This window comes from Coregonus clupeaformis, unplaced genomic scaffold (genome assembly GCF_020615455.1).
Source record: "Coregonus clupeaformis isolate EN_2021a unplaced genomic scaffold, ASM2061545v1 scaf0348, whole genome shotgun sequence".
Classification (NCBI taxonomy): Eukaryota; Metazoa; Chordata; class Actinopteri; order Salmoniformes; family Salmonidae; genus Coregonus; species Coregonus clupeaformis.
Window position 1 is genome coordinate 17,372 of NW_025533803.1, and position 17,541 is coordinate 34,912.

General features: G+C 42.4%; 1 long non-coding RNA gene and 1 pseudogene across 1 annotated transcript; one reads left to right on the forward strand and one right to left on the reverse strand.

Annotated features, from left to right (window-relative positions):
* Positions 1–1,649: 1,649 nt before the first annotated feature.
* LOC123484540 lies at positions 1,650–6,733 on the reverse strand (annotated as a pseudogene).
* Positions 6,734–14,749: 8,016 nt separating this feature from the next.
* LOC123484527 lies at positions 14,750–16,961 on the forward strand. Its single transcript, XR_006658564.1, has 6 exons — positions 14,750–14,780; positions 15,683–15,699; positions 15,945–15,977; positions 16,134–16,166; positions 16,602–16,655; positions 16,875–16,961. It is a non-coding gene; the product is annotated as an uncharacterized LOC123484527 (long non-coding RNA).
* The last annotated feature ends 580 nt before the right edge of the window (positions 16,962–17,541 follow it).

Here is a 17,541-nt window from a genome sequence, read left to right on the forward strand (position 1 = left end):
TCAATCTCGCTCTTTCTTGCTATACTCAATATGTGTGTGTGTCTGTGTGTATTCACCCACACGTGGAGCCCTATATGGGAGTGTGTTTTTGTGTAGTAGCTCTGTGAAGGTACAAATGTGTGTGTGTGTTGTGTGTTGTGTGTTGCCTGCAGGAATGTGTCCTGTCTAAGCAGATCCATGTGACTCTGCCCCGTCCGTCCGTCCCTCTCAGAAGTATTAGATTAGTTTAAAGTGGAGGGGAGATAGAATTATAGAACCCACATGACTTCAAAGTACATCATCGCAGCCCAGGTCTCTGTCACGTCCCATCTCTCCATTTCTCCAGACCTCTATCCTTCTCCTCATCCCCCTGCTTTCATGTCTTTCCAGTGTGATTCATTCCATCACTCATTTAGCACATGATGACTGAATCATACAGAATGATAGTTTTCACAGTGAGAGGTAATCAGATGTGATCCTAAAGATAGTCCTGCTTATCACCCTAATTTGCGGCCAATTACCACCCTGGACTCCTTCATGACCAATTATCACCCCGGACTCATTCATGACCAATTATCACCCTGGACTCATTCATGACCAATTCAGAATGGAGGAAGGGAGAGGGGGCGTGGCCTGTTCTATGTTTACCAGTAAGACAATGAAACCTTAACTATAGGCCTACTGAGCACCAGTGTTTCTCTGCTGTGGCATCTCCAACGTCTACCTTGATAAATAGACTTGATAAAGTAAGTTCAATAATACGGTGGTGGTAGGTGGGGAAAAAACTAAGAGTTGGTCTTTATCGACACCTTGTGGTTTTTGTCAGGAACCACAGTTGTTGGGTATGTTTACAAAGCCCTCTAGTATCCAGTCGGATGGATCCATGTACTGTATATGTGAGAAATCTACAGAGATACAGTCTATGCTACAGAGAAAGTGTCAATCTTTATTTAAATAAGAAATAATCCAGCCATATAAAACAAGATGTCACTAAAACATAAAAACAAAGGATAATCCATGTCATCTAACCATGGCAGTATGAATGTAGATTTTTCAGCCAGCCTCTTCACCATCTTTTCATCATTACAATGTCCCACTGACCTGATGAGGTCAAAACACCCCCACTACAAACACTCAACATCAGGTGATGACCCAAAAGACCCTGATGACACACTTTGAAACCGGCAGAATGAGGTCAAAACAAGAAGGCTGTGTTTTCTTCTGCACCGGCCCCAGAAACTTCATGGCCTTTTTCCTTCACACGATCCTCTTGTCCATTTTGAAAACCCCGTCTGAATAATTCACATACTCCCTGTTGTGCTTGTGTGACTCTGGCAGCTGCTTCACACAGAACACAGAACACAGGTCAAATGTAGATGATGGGTGTGTTGGTTGGAATAGAGTAGACCAATGGAGGGAGCCACTTGGGAGAGTCCATTGAGGGGGAGGGAGGGAGGGCATCTCCAAATAATATACAGTACTGCAAGTGAGACATTGACCCGCCCCTGTTCTCTGACTGTCAGTATGGTACAGAGATATTAGTTAGGTACTGTATGCCTAATCAGGGATGAACTCAGATCTCTCTCTCTCTCTCTCTCTCTCTCTCTCTCTCTCTCTCTCTCTTCTCTCTCTCTCTCTCTCTCTCTCTCTTGCCTCCCAAGTCCATCTCTTCACCTGAGTGTCTTGTGCCACAGGTCGAAGCAGGGCACCACGTGTAGCCTGACGTACTTGTGCCCGCCGGAGGAGCACTCCAGACAGCCGTAGACCGTCTCCTCGGCGTCTGGCCCGGCCACACAGGGCACAGGGGCCCTTGGGGATGTTGTGGTTGAGGAGGTTGACGCGGGAGTGGGAGTCCCCTCTCAGGTAGGTGGTGGAGACGTCCGTCATGCTGGCTGCCTTTTCGTAGTAGTCTGTCACTACGTGGGCCATGTAGGTGTCTGAGTGGGTGTGGGTGAGCTCCTCAAACGTCCTGTCGTCTTGAGTAGGGAAAGGAAGGATGAGGATAAGAGTGTCACAGGAACATCTGAAAAATGTGCAGGGATTATTTTGCTTTCACTCATTAGCTTTACATCACCCTGTGCTTTTATTAGCATTTTTTATCAGTGGAGGCTGGTGGGAGGAGCTATAGGAGGACGGTCTCATTGTAATGGCTGTAATGTAATAAATGGAACGTATCAAACACATAAAAATATAGAAATCACGTGTGACTCGTTCAATTAATTCCATTCCAGCCATTACAATGACCCCATCCTCCTATAGCTCCGTCCACCAGCCTCCACTGGTTTGTATTTATATGTGTATCCCTATGTGTATATTGTTCTCAACAATATTCAGCTAATAATTGTTCTCCAGGATAAGGGTTAGACCCACCTGGGCCATTTGTTGATAAGCACTTTGGAACCTGTACCTTGTTTAAACAGCATTAAACTGGTAAGATTAGAACACGCTGGGACCTGTACCTTGTTTAAACAGCATTATACGGGTAAGATTAAAACACGCTGGGACCTGTACCTTGTTTAAACAGCATTATACTGGTAAGATTAGAACACGCTGGGACCTGTACCTTGTTTAAACAGCATTATACTGGTAAGATTAGATCACTTTTGGACCTGTACCTTGTTTAAACAGCATTATACTGGTAAGATTAGATCACTTTTGGACCTGTACCTTCTGTAAACAGCATTATACTGGTAAGATTAGATCACTTTTGGACCTGTACCTTGTTTAAACAGCATTATACTGGTAAGATTAGATCTGATTGTTCTAGTCTTTTTGATTTTCTCTATGATTAGATCAGGAGGGTGGTGAAGCCCTTTCCTGCAGTCAAATCACCTATGTTATTCATATTTTTCATAATTTCATAATGAATAAACATTTCTTTTTTTACACAGAAAATCCGGTGTTTCGTATATATCAAACAGTTTTGTTATATTTCAGTCTTCTATGATGAATATAAAGTGTAATATTGGGATACATTTCAACTCTATATCTGACATGGTACAGGTGTCTTCTTTTTTAAGCCCATAACCATGTGTGTGAGGTGTATACTTTTGTTTCAAAGTAGATTTGTTTAAGACTACCAAGAAACACTCTGTGACCCTGACTTAGCCCACTGCAGTAAAAGGTTAAGATATTAAAGGAGGTTCCCACCTGCTCTGAAGGGGTTTCCATACACAATCCCAGACAGGAACCTGCGTAGCCGTCCCATAGAGAATCGACCAGATGAAACCACCCAGCTGCTCTCTGATCAGCTCCTTCTCAAATCCGCCCGACGACTCAGGGCTTACACAGATGTCTGATCAGGAGAAGGGGGAACTATGTTAGTGTGTGTGTGTGTGGGAGAGAGAAAGAGAGAAGAGAGAGAGAGTGAGAGAGAGAGACAGAGAGAGACGAGAGAGACAGAGAGAGACAGAGCGAGAGAGAGAGAGAGAGAGAGAGAGAGAGAGAGAGAGAGACAGAGACAGAGACAGAGAGAGAGAGAGAGAGAGAGAGAGAGAGAGAGAGAGAGAGAGAGAGAGAGAGAGAGAGAGAGAGAGAGAGAGAGAGAGCAAAATGGTGGTCAAGTCTAATTGTGTCTGTGTGTGTGTGGTAGATGTCTCACCAAGTCGTCCATCCAATCGAACAAACAGTTCAAAGATGCTAAATGCGATGGTGGTGTGAGCTGGGATCACTATGGCCTTGTCTCGACCTTTGGGGTTTCGACCATCATCAATCTGAAACTGTAGAACACCAGTCAGATAGGTGAGACAGGGCATTCATCCATTCAACCATTACCTGCTAATACACAAGTGTCAGATGTCAGTGTTTCTGTGTGTACGGTACAGTGTGTGTGTGTGGTGTGTAGGGTGTGTACTGTGTGTGTGTAGGTGTGTGTTTACCCTCATAGTCGTCCGTCTCATGCCTGCGTGGACAGTGAGAGAACACTGACGCGTCGTGGGGATGTCTCCATGACAACGCAGAGAACGCTCCGCCCACTTTCTTTGGACTGACGAATCAAACAGTGATCCAGATCCACTTTCCTACAGTGGAAAGAAAGCAGTACACAAACCTGTGTCTGAAAGACTTCTCACTTTTACTGTCCATGTGTAATGTACAGTATGTACAACCAACATGGTCTCGTTAGAATATCGAGAGCTTGGGACTGTAAGGTTCTATCTGCAAAAAGAGGATTCTGAGATAATTGGCTTTAAAGTTCCGAACCCTCATTGGTTTGAATGGTGTCAGCAGTTTTTATATTGTATTCTTTTTGAACTTAACATGAATGTAGGTCTTTAGACTACTGTATAGGTAGAGCACATTGAACAAAACAAGGCTAGGTCAATAACTACATGTTGACAAAAACCAAGCTCTCGATATGTTAAAATAGTGACATTTAATCATTGTAGTTATATGTCAACTAACCTGACATACAGTGGGGGAAAAGTATTTAGTCAGCCACCAATTGTGCAAGTTCTCCCACTTAAAAAGATGAGAGAGGCCTGTAATTTTCATCATAGGTACACGTCAACTATGACAGACAAATTGAGGAAAAAAAAATCCAGAAAATCACATTGTAGGATTTTAATGAATTTATTTGCAAATTATGGTGGAAAATAAGTATTTGGTCACCTACAAACAAGCAAGATTTCTGGCTCTCACAGACCTGTAACTTCTTCTTTAAGAGGCTCCTCTGTCCTCCACTCGTTACCTGTATTAATGGCACCTGTTTGAACTTGTTATCAGTATAAAAGACACCTGTCCACAACCTCAAACAGTCACACTCCAAACTCCACTATGGCCAAGACCAAAGAGCTGTCAAAGGACACCAGAAACAAAATTGTAGACCTGCACCAGGCTGGGAAGACTGAATCTGCAATAGGTAAGCAGCTTGGTTTGAAGAAATCAACTGTGGGAGCAATTATTAGGAAATGGAAGACATACAAGACCACTGATAATCTCCCCTCGATCTGGGGCTCCACGCAAGATCTCACCCCGTGGGGTCAAAATGATCACAAGAACGGTGAGCAAAAATCCCAGAACCACACGGGGGGACCTAGTGAATGACCTGCAGAGAGCTGGGACCAAAGTAACAAAGCCTACCATCAGTAACACACTACGCCGCCAGGGACTCAAATCCTGCAGTGCAAGATGTGTCCCCCTGCTTAAGCCAGTACATGTCCAGGCCCGTCTGAAGTTTGCTAGAGTGCATTTGGATGATCCAGAAGAGGATTGGGAGAATGTCATATGGTCAGATGAAACCAAAATATAACTTTTTGGTAAAAACTCAACTCGTCGTGTTTGGAGGACAAAGAATGCTGAGTTGCATCCAAAGAACACCATACCTACTGTGAAGCATGGGGGGTGGAAACATCATGCTTTGGGGCTGTTTTTCTGCAAAGTGACCAGGACGACTGATCCGTGTAAAGGAAAGAATGAATGGGCCCATGTATCGTGAGATTTTGAGTGAAAACCTCCTTCCATCAGCAAGGGCATTGAAGATGAAACGTGGCTGGGTCTTTCAGCATGACAATGATCCCAAACACACCGCCCGGGCAACGAAGGAGTGGCTTCGTGAAGAAGCATTTCAAGGTCCTGGAGTGGCCTAGCCAGTCTCCAGATCTCAACCCCATAGAAAATCTTTGGAGGGAGTTGGAAAGTCCGTGTTGCCCAGCGACAGCCCCAAAACATCACTGCTCTAGAGGAGATCTGCATGGAGGAATGGGCCAAAATACCAGCAACAGTGTGTGAAAACCTTGTGAAGACTTACAGAAAACGTTTGACCTGTGTCATTGCCAACAAAGGGTATATAACAAAGTATTGAGAAACTTTTGTTATTGACCAAATACTTATTTTCCACCATAATTTGCAAATAAATTCATAAAAAATCCTACAATGTGATTTTCTGGATTTTTTTTCTCATTTTGTCTGTCATAGTTGACGGTACCTATGATGAAAATTACAGGCCTCTCTCATCTTTTTTAAGTGGGATAACTTGCACAATTGGTGGCTGACTAAATACTTTTTTTCCCCCACTGTACTAGTTGTTTGTCATCACCATATGACCCTTGGTAATATCTTATCAGAAACAAAACCAGAATGCAATTAATTAAAATCTAAGCTATTTTCCACCACCTGCAGTGCACCTGGAGTTGAGTTCCTGAGTAGAGTTGGGACCTCCACCTCGTGTTTGGTGACGATCCCAAAGGAGGCTTTGACGGCCACAGAGTCTGAACCACTGATGTTGAACCCCACGCCGCTCATCAGGTGGTTCCCTAACCTGCCGTTCAGGGCCACGTCAGACTTGTCCTCATAGTTCAGGAGCTGGTACGACGACACCCCTGTTTGAATGGAATAAAATGTATTGTTAAAGACATCTGATATTGTATGAGACTAGCTTTACATCTGCAGAAACACATGCTTTACTTTGTCAAAGAGAGAGACAGTTATAATGCATTATAAGCCCATTATAATGCCTTATGAGCCATTCATAATGCACTATAATGCATGACATGGGCGTTAATAGCTGCTGATAAACATGCATCCCTCCTCTCAGTGGACTGTACCAGCAGTGATCTCCTTCTCCCCCACCAGGATGTCTTTCAGGGAGAAGGGGGTTGAGGCGTACTTGGTTTTCTTCCAGAAGTGTCTTTTCCTCTTCCTGGTGACCAGGCTGAGGGGGTTGGTAGCGGTCAGCCTCACTCAGGCTCGGTACGGGGATCAGCCGACCTGTGTCTCCCACCTGCTTCACAAAGTTCTTAGTAGCCGCAGCGAACATACCGGTGACCAAGAAAGAGCACACGGGTGCAGCAGTCACTGCTGGACATGCATGGCAGCAACAGGTGTGCTGTAAGAGTTCACTGTCCAGGCAGGTGTCAATCCTTTAGTTTACAGTATTAAAGACGTTTCTTCTTCTCTTTTCTTCTCTTTGGTGAGTTCACATTGGGAAGTTCTGCACAGGTGGACAGTAGTTCTGAACAGATGTCTTCCAAACAGCTAAAGTCGTTCAGCTGTGAACCTTATGGCTCAGGGCTAATGAATAATGGAGACACCATGTAAGGGGGATATGGGGACAAGCTGTCCCATAACGTGATTGGACAGGTATTTGCTTCATTCTTCCTGTCATGTGACCAGTGAGCTCACCAATGGGTTATGCAGTACTTCCTGGGCTACTCTGTCTTTGAGGTCCTAGATGTCTATCAATAACGCTGCCCTACGCTCTGAAAAGAGATATCAGTGTAAGTGAGGTATCAATAGTTTAATTGTAGCTGGTTAGGGGAATCTGATCACTTTTAATTGGATCAGGGTTACACACCTTAAAGGAAAACTCCACCCAAAAAGCTATCTATTGGTATAGTCCCAAAATGTTGTTGATATAGTCCCAAAATGGTTTGCATGTTAGCAATCAAGTTTTCAAGATATTTAACTTTCATAATACAGAAATAAGCTGGACGATACATTTTGCATCATATGATGCTGCGTTTTTGCATCATATGATGCAAAAATGCATCATACCGGCTTTATTTCGTATTATGTATTGGGTCTAATTAAACAAATACCAAAAGATGGTTTTTGGGTGAAATTGTCCTTTAATGTGTGTTGTAATCTACCTGTACCCACTCCAGACCTTTGTATGCCATAGCATTCAGCTCACCACAAAAAACAACAATCAGCATGCAGTCTCTGGGATTTGACTCAACGTGACCCTTTCCTTTCTGAGTAGCATGTGAAACATCTGGACCCTGTGTTGTCAACTATCATGACAAATAGCAAAAAGAGTGGTGGTCTTTGTGGTGTTTATGTTCAAATGTACTTTCTGTGCTTGTGGTTGTGTCTGGTACCAATAATAGACTAGTCTACATGTTAGAGGGAGTTTAATACTTTAGACCAAGGCTTTCCCCACCCAAAGATCATACAGGATATGTTATATTATGACCTTGCGTTGCCTCCCTTGTAATTTAGCTGTTTGGCTAGGAAATTAAACGTAATGTCGTTTATTTATAAGATACTTTTAAAAAAAAGTGGGAAATGGGTGTGGTTTCACAGTGTAAACTATGTCTGTATTCACACGGGTCCATTAACACTCATAATGATTACCCAGGTAGGTTATTATAGGTGGTCCTCTGTAGCTCAGCTGGTAGAGCACGGCGCTTGTAACGCCAAGTAGTGGGTTCGATCCGATTCGAACTATGTCGTATTCACACGGGTCCATTAACACTCATAATGATTACCCAGGTAGGTTATTATAGGTGGTCCTCTGTAGCTCAGCTGGTAGAGCACGGCGCTTGTAACGCCAAGGTAGTGGGTTCGATCCCCGGGACCACCCATACACAAAAATGTATGCACGCACGACTGTAAGTCGCTTTGGATAAAAGCGTCTGCTAAATGGCATATATATTATTATTATAGGGATAAGACTAGCAGGACAAAAATACATATTACTGTGCAAATGGCCATATGGGAACATGGCATGAATAAACTTCTATGAAGGCCTTCACAATTTCAAGTTAATGCAGAGAAACGACTGGGGAGCCTTTTTTTGTGAAGCTGGTGAGCGTTGATCAGTAACTGATTATATTTTTAAGTAATCTGACCAATGCTGGATGTCTGAGACTGAGAGCACAGGCAAAAAGGAAGAAAATTAGAGGTTAGACAACCCTTAAAAAAAAGAGAGTGAGAGAGAGGCGAGAGGGGAGAGAGAGAGAAGTGGAGAGAGAGAGAGGGAGAGAGAGAGTAGAGAAAGAGAGAGAGAGGTGAGAAAGAGAGAGAGAAGTAGAGAGAGAGAAGTAGAGAGAGAGAGAGAAGTAGAGAGAGAGAGAGAGAGAGAGAGAGAGAGAAAGAGAGAGAGAGAGAGAGAGAGAGAGAGAGAGAGAGAGAGAGAGAGAGAGAGAACATTTCTCAAAAGGCAGTTGTCTTCTCCTCTCAAGGCTACTTGGATATTACTGGATGGTACTGTGTACTGCAACGCTAGCCTAGCTCCCTCGTCCCTCCTCTCCCTCGTCCTCCTGTCTACCCTGTATGTGTGTTCGGAAGGTGCCTGTCTCAGGTGCAGACATGGCCACCTCTGTGCACTCCAGGATTATTCTATGTCTGGCTATATCTTTGGTTCCGGTATTGGCAGTGGCCAGCCAGGATGTCAAGCTAGGTGAGTGGACGGGGCTGCACTACATGACTTATGGTCTGACTGACCGATGATTGTGTTGATTGCTCTGGCTTGAACTGGTGATATGAATTGCTTATGTGTTTAACTTTTTGTTCTACATTTTTTTATTGATTGATAGAATTTATTAAATAATTAGAAGTAGTAGGCTGCTCCAGCCGCAGACAACATTACAGACATAAACATTATCGAAGATAAAAACACAATAAAGCCTGGAAGGCTTTTTTCCATTGAGTACCACAGTATGAGTCATATCATTTTTTTCACCATTCAATTTTTCCATCTGGGATTTTAGAACTGCTTCATATAAGGTCTGTGTTTCATGTAGGCTTACCCTGGCGTGACGTTTTGATAGCCGCGCAAATCTCTCTTGGACAAGGTGACTTTTATCAATAATTATCATTGTGAATTTTGTTGAGTAAATTCAGGCGAATATTTTGATAAAACTCACCTTGTCCGGGAGAGAATTATGGTATCAAAACGTCACGCCAAGGTAAGCCGACACCAAACACACAATTAATTTGCATTTTTTGTAGAATTCACGATGTAAAAAATGAATGGCGGAAAAACCATGGAACCATATCCGTGTTTTTATGGGTATTATGATGCGTCCACGTGGAGGACTATTGTGGTCCAGGTAGATGGCCGGTAGATGGCAGGTAGATGGCAGGTAGATGGCAGGTAGATGGCAGGTGGGCAAGATTGACACATCACACCCAATGCAATTTAAAAAACAACAACAGTATAATCATTTACTACTATATCAACCTTATCAACAGCACAGAGGTGCCTGTTTAGGAGTCGTCTCGACAAAGAATACCCCTAATCACACTGACAGATATTTTTTAAAGCTATTAAAGCTATTCATCTTAAAGCTATTCTCTGAAGACAGAGTTTTCAGGTAGCTTGGTAACCTTTTCCACAGAACTGCAGCAGAGTACAGGAATTACTTTTTTCCCATGGAGCTCTTGAATCTACACGGAACAAAGTTAGTGAAGGTCCCTCTGGGAACAAAGGATTCCTCTGGGAACAAAGGACTAGGGTTGAAAAGCCACCGGTAATATACCAAATTTACCGGAATCTTTTGTTTTGATTTGTTTAACAATGTTTTGGTTACTACATGATTCCATATGTGTTATTTCATAGTTTTGACATCTTCACTATTATTCTACAATGTAGAAAATAGTAAAAATAAAGACAAACCCTTGAATGAGTAGGTGTGTCCAAACTTTTGACTGGTACTGTATACTGTATATATTTCACATGTGATAAGTCCACACAGAGGGCCAGAGATAATTACAGACACCTGTGATTGTCTGAAGTACCCAAAAAGGCCACTAGATGTCATCTGATAAAATTCCATATATTCCTTGAAAGTTACCAAAATTCTGGTAGTTTACTGGTAAAGTACTGAAAGTTTCGAGTAATATACCCTACCTTTGCAACCCTTCTCAGGATAGATCAAGCATGACAATGAGATGATGCAACACTTTTATGCTTTTTTATACTTTTATGGGGCCTTTTTGAACATCTATAGGTGTTGTATATACAATATTCATACTTTTTTTGTTTTAAGCTTGTGTTTAGTTTACAGGCCTCAATATCACAATTATTTTCTCACAGTGAAACGTAAAGTACTAAAATGGGTAATTTCTTTACAGCAGGAAGTGGTCTGTTTTATAAGCACCATCATACCTCTCACCCCACAGCATGTTTAGTCCAGTTTACAGGCGTCTCTAGACCACGTTGGCCTTGCCCTCAACATCACTCCCCCAAAACTGAGCTAAACCAAATAAACACTTTTAATGGGTGCTATTTTCTCATTGCTCATATTGTAGCTTTTTACAAGTAAGTAAATAAAGTGTTCAAATAACACTAATGGGATCTCTCAGAAATGCTGTCTGGATACAAACATCAATACATGGATAGAATACATATTTTTATTTTGTTTTTACCAGGTATGTCAGTTAGGAACACATTCTTATTTACAATAACGCCCTGGCAACAATTTTTGCATACAACGAAAATACATCCCTCTTAGACAGACTACGTGCTAAAGTGGTGTTGTGTGTATGATGGCTGGCTGGCTGGCTGGCTGGCTGGCTGGCTGGCTGGCTGGCTGGCTGGAAGGGCTATTTCAGTGCAAGGCTGAGGCAGAATGAAGGGTTGTAGAGTGCCATGGTCATAATGATGTTGGGATGGACTAAAACAGGCCACTGATTTTGGTCAGTGGTTTGCCAGAGAGCGACCGGACACGCCCAGTGAAATGATGCATGCTGGGTATGAATATGCTTCATACTGTCGGGCATCCACAAAGCCCATATCACTTTAGAAGTATACTGGCTTCGAACAGGGAAGAATGTAAGTTACTGATGTGGTAAACAAAACATATTCTTGAGTCTGGTTTCTCCAAATGATTATTTTCCTTGCCACTTTTGTATGTGCTTGCGTAGCAGTGGGTCAATCAAGTGATAAGTAGGCCTAACCTTGCCTGCCACCTGGGCCCAGTTTTTCTAAAGTTATCTGTCCGGATGTCGTCTATCGATAAGATAAAATGCATAGAAACAGAATGAATAGAACGGGAGTCCCCATTCAAGTCAATGATTCGTCCATTCTTTCATTCTATATCTAGGTATTTAATCCTATCCGATAGGTGAAATCCAGATAGATAACCTTTGAAAAACTGGCCGCTGATGACTTGTGTTAGCTCCCCAAGCTGATGCCTAGGCTTTAGCTCAGTGGGTTAAAGCAGACTTGTTGCAGGCAGGTAACCTGAGTTCAAACCCAGTAGGTCACACTTGCTGCTCGGGGTTTAGGCCCATGTTGCTGTAGAAAAACGTCTTATTATAAAAAAGTCTCATAATAATGGCAGGAATAATGGAATGGCATCAAACCCCTGGAAACCATGTGTTTGATGTATTTGATACCGTTCCACTGATTCCGCTCCAGTCATTACCACAAACCCATTCTCCCCAATTAAGGTGCCACCAGCCTCTGTGGTGTATTGTTTGAGCAGATTAATGCTACACTGAAAAAGACAAGAAAACCATACTTTCTAAAATATTCCCCAATGTTCTTTGGCTGTAAAACAGTATACTATTGGACAATGTTTTATAATGCTTGATAATATAACACCACGATCACTTTCACCTGACTTCACAGCTGAGCAGTAAAGTGTCATATAGGTCAGTGTGATGTACGGAAAATTATGGCAGGCGGCCATATTGATAATTAACTCAAGTGGAACGGTGTTATGGTCCATGTGCAAACCACAAATGGATTCAATTTACAGTCACCACAGGCCTCACTTTTATAGTGATCAAAACGCTGAACATAATGGATTTAATAATAACACCCTGGTTGGTGAAGTAAATATACAAATGATTGATTAATGTACACTATTCACTTGGGTACAGCTGACTTAACTTAATAACGTTATAACATTTTGGAAATGGAAGTTGGTCCATTTGATGAAGCGTTTTGATTCCATGGCTGTGGAGTTAGCTGGGTGGGGCCTCTCATGGCTGGGTTAGAAATACAGACCAGCCACAGACACATGCTAAGCTTAACCTATAATATAGGCCGCTGTGGTTTTCCCTGAAATAACTCCTGCTTTTGAAAAGTAGCTTCTCTCTTGGGGAGAGGCTCACCCACATAATGAGTACTTAGAAGTTAAGTTTATCATATAAAACTGGCTAAGTTTATAAAAAGTGAGATGCCGCGATGATATTACATATAGTACTGCAGCAGGTGGTCAGGGTTTCCCCTAGTTTCACTCTCTTTAGTTCCAACAGAGGCCCCACCAACCCGCCTAGATAATGGCATGGAAAATGCTTGGGTTGTTTCTTGCTTCCTGGCAACATCTGTATTGGAGTGATGTTCCCTGATTCACAGATTAATTGTGAAAAGAGCTTTGTTCCGTGTCATCGACTGTGCTGTGGAACATCTTCTTATTATCTCCAGTGAACTTTAGTCTTCGGGATCTCATTGAAGTGGGATGGGAAATGTAGACGCCTATTTATAAAAATAACATCAAGCCCAGAACCTGAAAGGACAGTCTGATTTCTTAGTCTATATTACTGGGTTTGACTTACATGACGTCAGTGTCTTGCTCAGTACTTATGTCGACTATATTTAGATGCAGGCCTAGAATTTACAACTTTGAATGATAAGTGTGGAGATGTGAAACAAGTAACATAATGATTTATAAAGGCAAGCTTCCTATTTTGTCATAGAAATTTGCGAAATTGCTCTTATGATGAGCAATCACCCTACACAACTACATCCTTGGTATATGAGCTTCTTCCAAGATTCATAATTACACATTGGAGGAAAAACATTTAACTTCACAATTTGACAATGAGGAGCTTCACTGAAAATAATAGTTATGTGGAGCTGATGCACCAAGCTACATAAAGAGTAGGTCATCACATTCTATCCTGGGGACAATCTAAGATGGTCCTTCTCTCTCTAACCGTGTTAATGTGTTACATTCTTCATAAAAACCCTAAACTGAACGTTTCACACAATGCCGAGTTTGTGGCAAGTGAGCTGTACTTGATTTCACAGTGGAAAACAAAGAATTTCAGACGTGTACTTAAACACAATGACACCAACACCACATTGTCCACATTATAGTAAATGTGAGATTGTCCCACTCTGGGACGGTGTTTCGTCTTCTGTCTGCCACCTAGTGGACATAGAATAAACACACAAAACGTACAATACTAATCATTTAGTCACATGGACACTCATCAGGTCACATGGTCATTAAAAACTCTCTTCCCTAATCAGGCCTGCTAAACAACCCCTTGATTCTATTGGCCAGAAATGGTCATTCATGCTTTTTGTCATCTCTGAAAGTCCCAGAAACACAGCGGTGTTGTTTCCTGGTGTTATTGTGGAGGGTTACTCTACGTCTTACTCCATAAGGACATAACATGTAAAGATACACGTCTGAATGCAAATGGTGTTTACTTGCTCTGGCAGGGCACGAAGACAGCTGTGCAGAAAACGGCAAAGTCTACAGCAACAATGAGATTTGGAACCCGGAGCCATGTAAGATCTGTGTGTGTGACCTGGGCACTATTACCTGTGAGGATGTCCGATGTGAAGACCTATCCTGTAAGGAAACCACCACCCCTGAGGGAGAATGTTGCCCGTGTGTTCTGAGGCTGCAGGTACCCAGGGCCAACAGGCTGCTACCTGGGATAATCTGCTACCAAAGATCAAAACAGGTGAACTCATTCTCACCACATTACATTGATCCATGTTTTACAGTTTCAAGCGTCAGCTAAGATAATTATTACTCATGGTCATGGAATGGAATGGTGTTCGATTAATGGTGTTGTTACATTCTAATTACAGTCTCACTACATTCTCTCAGTATTTCTAATAGGACCTATGTCTGATTCATATTCTCTTCTTCAATCTCCATGACTCTGTAGAGGAGAAGAAGGATGAGACCTGCAGGGACAACGGGCAGGTGTACGCCCACAACGACATGTGGACCCCAGAGCCGTGCAGGGTGTGTGTGTGTGATAGTGGAACCACCCTCTGTGAGGAGGTGCAGTGTGAGACGGTGGGGAACTGTGAGAAGGTTACCATCCCTGAGGGAGAGTGCTGCCCCGGGGTGACAGCTTCTCCAGCGCTAACAGGAGGATAGGTGAGATAAATGATATACTAATATATATACAGTACCGGTCAAAAGTTTGGACACACCTAATATCAGGGTTTTTCTTTATTTTTACTATTTTTACATTGTAGAATAATAGTGAAGACATCAAAACTATGAAATATCACATATGGAATCATGTAGTAACCAAAAAAGTGTTAAACAAATCAAAATATATTTCATATTTGAGATTCTTCAAATAGCCACCCTTTGCTTTGATGACAGCTTTGCACACTGTTGGCATTCTCTCAACCAGCTTCATGAGGTAGTCACCTGGAATGCATTTCAATTAACAGGTGTGCCTTCTTAAAAGTTAATTTGTGGAATGTCTTTCCTTCTTAATCCGTTTGAGCCAATCAGACATGAAGGTCATCAAGGCAAAGGGTGGCTATTTGAAGAATCTCAAATCTCAAATATATTTGATTTGTTTAACACCTTTTTGGTTACTACATGATTCATATGTGTTATTTCATAGTTTTGTTGTCTTCACTATTATTCTACAATGTAGAAAATAGTACAAATAAAGAAAACCCTTAAATGAGTAGGTGTGTCCACACTTTGACCGGGTACTGTATATATATGCACATATACATGCTTAAACATATATATGAATGGTATGTCTAAAGGGCGAGGCTCACATGTCTACATCATTAGCTCAGACTGACTGTGACTGCAAGGTGTTGCCTGGGAATCCAAACTGAAGTGTGAAACGTAGCGATTAAGTTTGGATTCCCATTTGCCAGTCTCACTGACTGATGATAAGAGGGGAAAACATACTGAATTTCATAGCGTTTCAACATATAACACAGTCTCAAGTCATTAAAGATCACACGTCACTTTAAGGATAAAAGATCTACATTAAAATATGATTTCTTCCTTTTCCTTCCTCAAAGAAATGATGGCGTTCCAGGTGAGTAATGATGAAAGATATTCACAATTTTCTGTTTTCCACTTTGATTTTTACTTGGACACACTCCTGATTATTAGCTTGAGTGCTAGTCTGTTTGTGTTGACATGCCAACTCCTTGTCACTCATTGTCATATTTGGCTTGACAGTGACCAATGGGGTTGGCAAGAGCACAAACATATCTGGGACCAGGCTACCTGAATAGCTGAGCTGATTGTCACATTGTTATTGATGCATTTGATTTCCAGGGTCAGAAAGGTGAACCTGGTGATATCCCTGACGTAAGTCTGTTTTCATACATCTCAGAGACAGAAACAGTGCATTTGTTAATCAAGAATTCATGTGACTTTTGATGCCTATTATGACAACTCTTATCCAAAACGTCATACTGTCACTTTTATATCTGAACAACTGTTTTTGTTTGTTTTTGTTTCCAGGTCGTGGGGCCAGTAGGTCAACCTGGACCAATGGTGAGCACTCTGTAGCCATTTATTTTGTAAAAAAACGTCTTCATAAATTAACATATTTGATATTATTATGTTATAAGTTTTCAAACTGTATACCATTGGAGGCTGGTGGGAGGAGCTATAGGAGGACGGGCTCATTGTAATGGCTGGAATGGAATTCATGGAATGGTACCAAACACATCAAACACATGGAAACAACGTGTTTGACTCCGTTCCATAAATTCCAGCCATTACAATGAGCCCATCCTCCTATAGCTCCTCCCACCAGCCTCCTATTGTATACACACTAGATGGCGCTATAGAGCTTCAGTAACCAAGGAGAATGACCTGATGCTACTACTTCGGTCTTTCCACAGCCACAGTGGTAAGACACTACTACTAGTGTAACTTATCATGTGAAGTCATCATGTTTTCTTGTTATCTGTGTCAATGTTTCAGGGTCCTCCCGGAGCTCAGGGGAACAGAGGATACACTGGATTCAAGGGCAGAAAAGTATGTCTAACACAATGACATTTACATCTAGAGAAGCGTGTTACAGGACTGCGATTTAATGTGATTTTTCCCTAGCCTAAGACTAACACACTACACTGAGCTAACTCACTGCTCTTCAATACTTTATATGTTGAATCTGGTAGACATGTTAGATCATCTCTGTAGTAGTGACGTTGTATACTGTCATTCATGAGTTTGCACGTGTTTCCTAAAATCCAGGGTTTACAGGGCCCAGCTGGCATCGACGGGGAACCAGGAGTCCCAGGGAACCCTGGTGAGCCAGGATCCCCCGGCCAGCCCTCACACCCTGGGGTGAGTCTGTCTGTCTGTCCTCCCAGCCGACACTTCACTGGTGCGGTCTGTAACCTTCATTTCTGGTCAAAAGTGCTTTCCCTCCCTACACTTGTTAGTAAACTCACTGGGTGGGTATGTTGTGGCAAAAATACAGCCATTTGTATTTTGCATTGCTTTTTGGCCAAATGTGCTTGCTGTACCTGAAATCATTTTCACCCCAAAACGTAAAGTAAGTACGTGGGGGCTTGTAGGGATACTCAGAGCACATAAAGAAACGTGGGGGCTTGTAGGGATACTCAGAGCACATAAAGAGACGTGGGTCTTGTAGGGATATCTCAGAGCACATAAAGAGACGTGGGGGATTGTAGGGATATCTCAGAGCACATAAAGAGACGTGGGGGCTTGTAGGGATATCTCAGAGCACATAAAGAGATGTGGGGGCTTGTAGGGATACTCAGAGCACATAAAGAGATGTGGGGGCTTGTAGGGATAGCTCAGAGCTTCCAACCCGTTTCTAGCCCTCTTCTCATTGCACTTGTCCAGTTGAGGTGACCTTGCACCTGCTCTCTTCATATGGAGGCGGCTACCTGTC